Consider the following 8960-nt stretch of genomic DNA (forward strand, 5'->3'; position numbering starts at 1 on the left):
TATCCACTCTTTGCCAGTGCTAGCTGTGTCCACTCTGTGCCAGTGCTCACTGTATCTGCTCTGTGACAACGCTAGCCGTATCTGCCCTGTGCCAGTGCCCACTGTGCCTGCTCTGTGCCAGTGCTAGCTATATCCGCTCTGTGCCAACACTCACTGTACCCACTCTGTGTCAGCACTCACTGTATCCGCTCTGTGCCAGCACTCACTGTATCCGCTCTGTGTCAGTGCTCACTCTATCCGCTCTGCGTCAGTGCTCACTGTATCTGCTCTAAGCCAATGCTGGCTGCATCTGTCCTGTGCCAGTGCCCACTGTATCCGCTCTGTGCCAGTGCCCACTGTATCTGTCCTGTGCCAGCGCTCACTGTATCTGCTCTTTGCCAGTTCCCACTGTATCCAGTCTGCGCCAGCGCTCACTGTATTCCCCCTGTGCCCCTGCTCACTGTATCTGTGCTATGCCAGTGCCCACTGTATCCGTCCTGTGCCACTGCTCACTGTATCTACTCTGTGCCAGTACTCACTGTATCTGCTCTGTGCCAATGCTAGCTGTATCTGCACTGTGCCAGTGCCCACTGTATCCGCTCTGTGCCACTGCCCACTGTATCCATCCTGTGCCAGCGCTCACTGTATCCGCTCTGTGCCCACGCTAGCTGCATCCACTCTTTGCCAGTGCTAGCTGTGTCCACTCTGTGCCAGTGCTCACAGTATCTGCTCTGTGACAACGCTAGCCGTATCTGCCCTGTGCCAGTGCCCACTGTCTGCTCTGTGCCAGTGCCCACTGTAGCCGCCCTGTGCCAGCGCTCACTGTATCCGCTCTGTGCCAGCGCTCACTGTATTCCCGCTGTGCCCGCACTCATGGTATCTGCTATGTGCCAGTGCCCACTGCATCCGCTCTGTGCCAGCGCTCACTGTATCCGCTCTGTGCCAGTGCTCACTGTATCTGCTCTGTGCCAGTGCTCACTGTATCTGCTCTGTGCTAGTGATCACTGTATCTGCCCTCTATCAGCACTCACTGTAACTGCTCTTTGCCGGTGCCCACTGTATCCTCTATGTGCCAGCGCTCACTGTATTCTCCGTGCCACTGCTCACTGTATCTGCTCTGTGCCAGTGCCCACTATATCCGTCCTGTGCCACTGCTCACTGTATCTGCTCTGCGCCAGTGCTCACTGTATCTGCTCTGTGCCAGTGCTCACTGTATCTGCTCTGTGCCAATGCTAGCTGTATCTGCCCTGTGCCAGTGCCCACTGTATCCGCTCTGTGCCACTGCCCACTGTATCCGCCCTGTGCCCGCGCTCACTGTATCCGCTCTGTGCCAACGCTAGCTGTATCCGCTCTGTGCCAGTGCTAGCTGTATCCACTCTGTGCCAACGCTGGCTATATCTGCCGTGTGCCAGCGCTAACTGTATCCGCTCTGTGCCAGCGCTCACTGTATTCCCCTGTGCCAGCGCTCATGGAATCTGCTCTGTGCCAGTGCCCACTGTATCCGCCCTGTGCCAGCGCTCACTGTATCCGCTCTGTGCCAGTGATCACTGTATCTGTTCTGTGCCAGTGCTCACTGTATCTGCTTTGTGCCAGTGATCACTGTATCTGCTCTGTGTCAGCGCTCACTGTATCTGCTGTGCCAGTGCCCATCGTATCCACTCTGTGCCACGCTCACTGTGTCTGCTCTGTGCCAGCGGTCACTGTATCTGCTCTGTGCCAGCACTCACTGCATCCGCTCTGTGCCAACGCGCACTGTATCCGCTCTGTGCCAGTGCCCACTGTATCCGCTCTGTGCCAGTGTCCACTTTATACGCCCTGTGCCAACGCTCACTGTATCCGCTCTGTGCCAGCGCTCACTTTATTCCCCCTGTGCCAGCGCTCACGGTATCCGCTCTGTGCCAGTGCCCACTGTATCCGCCATGTGCCAGTGCCCACTGTATCCGCCCTGGGCCAGCGCTCACTGAATCTGTTCTGTGCCAGTGCTCACTGAATCTGTTCTGTGCCAGTGATCACTGTATCTGCTCTGTGCCAGCGCTCACTGTATCTGCTCTGTGCCAGTCCCCACTGTCTCCACTCTGTGCCAACGCTCACTGCATTTGCTCTGTGCCAGTGCTCACTGTACCTGCTCTGTGCCAGCGCTAGCTGTATCCGCTCTGTGCCAATGCTCATTGTATCCGCTCTGTGCCAGAGCTAGCTGTAACCGCTCTGTGCCAGAGCTAGCTGTATCCGCCCGGTGCCATTGCGCACTGTATCCGCTCTGGGAAAGTGCTCACTGTATCCGCTCTGTGCCAGAGCTAGCTGTATCCGCTCTGTGCCAGCTCTCACTGTAACTGCTCTGTGCCAGTGATCACTGTAACTGCTCTGTGCCAGTGCCCACTTTATCCGCTCTGTGCCAACGCTCACTTTATCCGCTCTGTACCAACGCTCACTGTATCTGCTATGTGCCAGTGATCACTGTATCTGTTCTGTGCCAGTGCCCACTGTATCGCTCTGTGCCAGCGCTCACTGTATCCGCTCTGTGCCAGTGTCCACTGTATCCGCCCTGTGCCAACGCTCACTGTATTCCCCCTGTGCCAGCACTCACGGTATCCGCTCTGTGCCAGTGCCCACTGTATCCGCCATGTGCCAGTGCCCACTGTATCCGCCCTGGGTCAGCGCTCACAGTATCCGCTCTGTGCCAGTGGTCACTGTATCTGTTCTGTGCCAGTGGCCACTCTATCTGTTCTGTGCCAGTGATCACTGTATCTGCTCTGTGCCAGCGCTCACTGTATCTGCTCTGTGCCAGTCCCCACTTTATCCAATCTGTGCCAACTCTCACTGTATCTGCTCTGTGCCAGTGCTCACTGTACCTGCTCTGCGCCAACGCGCACTGTATCCGCTCTGTGCCAACGCTCACTGTATCTGCTCCGTGCCAGCGCTAGCTGTATCCGCTCTGTGCCAATGCTCATTGTATCCGCTCTGTGCCAAAGCTAGCTGTAACCGCTCTGTGCCAGAGCTAGCTGTATCCGCCCGGTGCCATTGCGCACTGTATCCGCTCTGAGAAAGTGCTCACTGTATCCGCTCTGTGCCAGAGCTAGCTGTATCCGCTCTGTGCCAGCTCTCACTGTAACTGCTCTGTGCCAGCTCTCACTGTAACTGCTCTGTGCCAGTGCCCACTTTACCCGCTCTGTGCCAACGCTCACTGTATCTGCTCTGTGCCAGTGCTCACTGTATCCACCCTGTGCCAGCTCTCACTGTATCCACTCTGTGCCAGTGATCACTGTATCTGTTCTGTGCAGTGCTCACTATATCTGCTCTGTGCTAGTGATCACTGTATCTGCTCGGTGCTAGTGATCACTGTATCTGCTCTGTGCCAGCGCTCACTGTATCTGCTCTGGGCCAGTGACCACTGCATCCACTCTGTGCCAGTGCCCACTGTATCGCTCCGTGCCAGCGCTCACTGTATCTGCTCTGTGCCAGTGCTAGCTGTATCCGCTCTGTGCCAATGCTCACCGTATCTGCTCTGTGCCATTGCACACTGTATCTGCTCTGGGAAAGCGCTCACTGTATCCGCTCTGTGCCAGAGCTAGCTGTATCCGCTCTGTGCCAGCTCTCACTGTAAGCGCTCTGTGCCAGCTCTCACTGTAACCGCTCTGTGCCAGTGCCCACTTTATCCGCTCTGTGCCTACGCTCACTGTATCTGCTCTGTGCCAGTGCTCACTGTATCTGCCCTGTGCCAGTTCTCACTGTGTCCACTCTGTGCCAGTGATCACTGTATCTGTTCTGTGCCAGTGCTCACTGTATCTGCTCTGTGCTAGTGATCACTGTATCTGCTCTGTGCCAGCGCTCACTGTATTTGCTCTGTGCCAGTGCCCACTGCATCCACTCTGTGCCAACGCTCACTGTATCCGCTCTGTGCCAGTGCCCACTGTATCGCTCTGTGCCAGCGCTCACTGTATCTGCTCTGTGCCAGCGCTCACTGTATCTGCTCTGTGCCAGCGCTAGCTGTATCCGCTCTGTGCCAACGCTCACCGTATCTGCTCTGTGCCATTGCACACTGTATCTGCTCTGGGAAAGCGCTCACTGTATCCGCTCTGTGGCAGAGCTAGCTGTATCCGCTCTGTGCCAGCTCTCACTGTAACCGCTCTGTGCCAGTGCCCACTTTATCCGCTCTATGCCAACACTCACTGTAACCGCTCTGTGCCAGTGCTCACTGTTACCGTCCTGTGCCAGTGCCCACTTTATCCGCTCTGTGCCAGTATTCACTGTATCCGCACTCGCGATACTCTGTGTGTCCGCTCGGGGGCAGTGCAGCTGCCGTCCTGCGTGATGACGTCAGCCCGTGAGCCTGAACCAGGAAGTCCGTGTGAACGCGGAAGGTGGGTGTCGCTGTCGCGGCTCCGGGGACTGGGAATGGCGGGGGGAGGGAGAGGGGGAGACCGAGGAACGGCGGGGGGAGGGAGAGGGGGAGACCGAGGAACGGCGGGGGGAGGGAGAGGGGGAGACCGAGGAACGGCGGGCGGCGCACACCGGCTCCCGAGGCCCCGCGGGGCCGGCACTGAGTCACCGATCGGCGGCCGGTCAAACCCGGGCCGGTCCGATGGGAAATCCGCCAAAACACCTGTGTGAGGGTCAGGGGTTAGTGTGTGAGGGGGTCAGTGTGTGTGTCAGGGAGTCAGAGGTCAGTGTGTGAGAGAGTCAGGGGTCAGTATGTGGGGGTCAGGGGTCAGTGTGAGAGTCAGGGGTCGGTGTGCGTCGGGTCAATATGTGAGCGGGGTCAGGAGCCCGTGTGTGAGCGGGTCAGAGGTCAGTGTGTATGTGAGGGGTCAGAGGTCAGTATGTGCGTGTCGAGGGTCAGGGGTCCGTGTGTGAGCGGGTCAGAGGTCAGTGTGTATGTGAGGGGGTCAGGGGTCAGTATGTGAGATGGGGGAGAGGGTCTTGTCGCTCAGATTTCTAACAAACTTGTTTTCTGTGATTTAGCCTTAAGAATTGAAGCTGTTTAAGGATTCTTCTTGGCGTGAGGAGAGTGGACGATGTCAGATGGAAGTAGAGGGCTTAGCCTTCCAGAGCTGGCACAGCAGGTAATCCAGTCTGGTACAACAATTTACACATTACCCACTGTCTGATACAGCAGGTAAATCCCTAACCTGACCCTCTCCAGAGACACTAATCCATCCAAGCTAGTTACAGCCTCTCTGTCTGCCTGTCCCTATCACCGTCTCTACCCCTGTCTGTGCCTCATTATCATAAGAACATAAGAAATAGGAGCAGGAGTAGGCTGTACGGTCCCTCGAGCCTACTCCACCATTCAATAACATCATGGCTGATCTACTTCACTTTCCCACACAATCCGCTTGATACCCTTTTGTGTCCAAAAATCTAGGGATCTCAGTCTTGAATATACTCAACATCCACAGCCCTCTAGTTGAAAATTCGAAAGATTCACAGCAGTGAAGAAATTTCTTCTCGTCTCAGTCTTAAATGGCCGACTCCTTATCCTGAGACTGCGCCCACCCCTAGTTCTAGACTCTCCAGTCAGGGGCCACAACCTCTCACCATCTATCTCTGTCTGTCTCTCCCTGTCTGTCTGTTTCTATCACTGTCTCTGTCCCTCTCTATCCCTGTTTGCCTGTCTCTATCGCTGTCTCTCTATCTCTGATTCTCTCTCTCTTTCTGTCTCTATCTCTGTCTCTCTCTAATCCTGCCTGTCTGTCTCTATCATTGTGTCTGTCTGTCTCTCTATTGCTTTCTGTCTCCCTATTGGTGTCTGTCTCTCTATCACTGTCTGTCTCTCTATCTCTGTCTCTATCTCTCTCTAATCCTGCCTGTCTGCCTCTATCATTGTGTCTCTCTCTATCCCTGTCTGAGAGAGACAGTCACATTCAGCTGAAACGATGTAATTCTGGCTCTGATTGTTAAAGATAGCGCTGTGGAATTGGCTGAATTCTGAAGATGAGGCGAGCAAGCAGCTGTTGAAAGCAGTGACTGGAGCGCGATTGGCTCACTCACTGTTGCAGCGCCTGACGGGACAGGACACCATTAACCTGTACAAGGTAACGAGAAAGGCCGGCTGTGGACTCTTCCACCCTGGATCCGCTTCGGTTTGGTCTTAATCGCGAGGAGGTTCCTGATGGGTAAATCTGGGCGGAGGGGCTTCTGGAATGAGCATGTGATTATCATGTGAAAAGGGGGAGGGGCCAATGGGGAAATCTCCCTGGGAGTGTTTGATGGAGACAGTGTAGAGGGAGCTTTACTCTGTATCTAACCCCGTGCTGTATCTGCCCTGGGAGTGTTTGATGGGACAGTGTAGGGGGAGCTTTACTCTGTATCTAACCCCGTGCTGTATCTGCCCTGGGAGTGTTTGATGGCACAGTGTAGAGGGAGCTTTACTCTGTATCTAACCCCGTGCTGTACCTGCCCTGGGAGTGTTTGATGGGACAGTGTAGAGGGAGCTTTACTCTGTATCTAATCCCATGCTGTACCTGCCCTGGGAGTGTTTGATGGGACAGTGTAGAGGGAGCTTTACTCTGTATCTAACCCCATGCTGTACCTGCCCTGGGAGTGTTTGATGGGACAGTGTAGAGGGAGCTTTACTCTATCTAACCAGTGCTGTACCTGCCCTCAGAGTTTTGGATGGGACAATGTAGAGGGAGCTTTACTCTGTATCTAACCTGTGCTGTACCTGCCCTCGGAGTGGGTGATGGGACAGTGTGGAGGGAGCTTTACTCTGTATCTAACCCCATGCTGTACCTGCCCTGGGAGTGTTTGATGGGACAGTGTAGAGCGAGCTTTACTCTGTATCTAACCCCATGCTGTATCTGCCCTGGGAGTGTTTGATGGGACGGTGTAGAGGGAGCTTTACTCTGTATCTAACCCCGTGCTGTACCTGCCCTGGGAGTGTTTGATGGGACAGTGTAGAGGGAGCTTTACTCTGTATCTAACCCCGTGCTGTACCTGCCCTGGGAGTGTTTGATGGGACAGTGTAGAGCGAGCTTTACTCTGTATCTAACCCCATGCTGTATCTGCCCTGGGAGTGTTTGATGGGATGGTGTAGAGGGAGCTTTACTCTGTATCTAACCCCGTGCTATACCTGCCCTGGGAGTGTTTGATGGGACAGTGTAGAGGGAGCTTTACTCTGTATCTAACCCCGTGCTGTACCTGCCCTGGGAGTGTTTGATGGGATGGTGTAGAGGGAGCTTTACTCTGTATCTAACCCCGTGCTATACCTGCCCTGGGAGTGTTTGATGGGACAGTGTAGAGGGAGCTTTACTCTGTATCTAACCCCGTGCTGTACCTGCCCTGGGAGTGTTTGATGGGACGGTGTAGAGGGAGCTTTACTCTGTATCTAACCCCGTGCTGTACCTGCCCTGGGAGTGTTTGATGGGACAGTGTAGAGGGAGCTTTACTCTGTATCTAACCCCGTGCTGTACCTGCCCTGGGAGTGTTTGATGGGACAGTGTAGAGGGAGCTTTACTCTGTATCTAACCCCGTGCTGTACCTGCCCTGGGAGTGGGTGTTGGGACAGCGTAGCAGGTGGCCCCCTGGAGGAGCAGCTGGATGGGGTAGGGAGCGTGGATCCGCTCCTCTGCAGCACGCCCTCGGTGTCTCTTCCCTCCCCGCCCGAGGAGCGTCAACAACTCTCGGGTGCTTTCCTGATCCTTTGTGTCGGGGGCCGTTGGAGAAACACTGTCACGATTCCAGCAGTAACCACGTTGCGTTCCCGTCCACAGAGGCAGTGCATCCTCGGCATGGCGGAGTTTGTGAAGGCCAATCCGCGCGCCTCGCAGTCTCAGCTGAACGAGGAGCTGAAGAAACAAGTGCTGCTGTTTGCAGTGCGAGTCAGTGCCTCCCAGTGACTCCCAGCCACAGGCCGATTGCGTGTAGAGTCTGGACCTTTGCCACTGTTTGAACTTGACTTGAGCGACCCCAATCGATGCCTTTTGTTAATCTCTCTGTCACATTCTCTCTCGCCCTTCATTCACTTCGCTGTGACATTCCCCAATGCTGTTGACTGTGTTACTAACCTCCTCATTCTTCCATGGAATTTCGAACTTGCTGAGAATGAAGCTTTGTTGCTGGGGTGCCTAATAAGGGGACTTCAGATTTATTATTGAACAGTTACACTAAAGTGTGCATTTGATCAGGAATGTTCCCTTTAAACATTGTGCCAAGCAACATTAAATCTCGGTAAACAAACTCTTCCAAGTCTACTCTTCAATCTCTCGTCGTCTTTGGGTTATTGAAACTTCTGCGTCTTCCAACTATGTTCTGTTTTGTGGCAGCTTAGGCCCGTGGCTCAGTGGGCAGCCCCCTCGCCTCTGAGTCAGAAGGTTGTGGGTTCGAGTCCCACTCCAGGGACTTGAGCACAAACATCCAAGTTGACACTCCCAGTGGAGTGCTGCAGTGTCAGAGGTGCCGTCTTTCGGATAAGACGCCCTGTTTGCCCTCGAGTTATCCCCGGTGTCCTGGCCAATATTTGTCCCTCAATCGACATCACTTTAAAAAAAAAACCCACAACAGATTATCTGGTTGCTGCAGGTGGGATCTTGCTGTGCGCAAATTGGTTGCCGCGTTCCTTAATTTACAACAGTGACTACACTTCAAAAAAAGTACTTCATTGGCTGTAAAGCGCTTTGAGACGTCCGGAAGTCGTGAAAGGCGCTATAGAAATGCAAGTCTTTTTCCACCCGCATCTGGTCCTGAAACCAGCCTCTGTCGATATCTATCAGATCAGCTTTGTGCAATAGGGTGAGATGTAGTAGGAGGAGGCTTGTGTGGAGTATAAACACCGGCACGGACCCGTTGGACCGAATGGTCTGTTTCTGTGCTGTACGTGTCAGCTGTGGCTCACCTCGCCTCTGAGTCAGAAGGTTGTGGGTTCAAATCCCACTCCAGGGACTTGAGCACAAAAATCTAGGCTGACACTCCCAGTGCAGTGCTGAGGGAGCGCCGCACTGTCGGAGGTGCCGTCTTTCGGATGAGACGTTAAACCGAGGCCCCGT

At 54.5% G+C, this 8960-nt stretch overlaps 1 protein-coding gene across 1 annotated transcript in view; it reads right to left on the minus strand.

Moving 5' to 3' along the window:
• LOC139239185 (hepatocyte nuclear factor 3-beta-like) overlaps positions 1-3541 on the minus strand; it is a 142264-nt gene extending 138723 nt beyond the window's left edge. The window contains exon 1 of the mRNA XM_070867819.1: positions 3472-3541. The gene's annotated coding sequence lies outside the window, so the exon portion shown is untranslated. The remainder of the gene's footprint in view (positions 1-3471) is intronic.
• Positions 3542-8960: the final 5419 nt, after the last annotated feature.

Source organism: Pristiophorus japonicus, chromosome 26 (genome assembly GCF_044704955.1).
Source record: "Pristiophorus japonicus isolate sPriJap1 chromosome 26, sPriJap1.hap1, whole genome shotgun sequence".
In the NCBI taxonomy this organism is placed as follows: Eukaryota; Metazoa; Chordata; class Chondrichthyes; family Pristiophoridae; genus Pristiophorus; species Pristiophorus japonicus.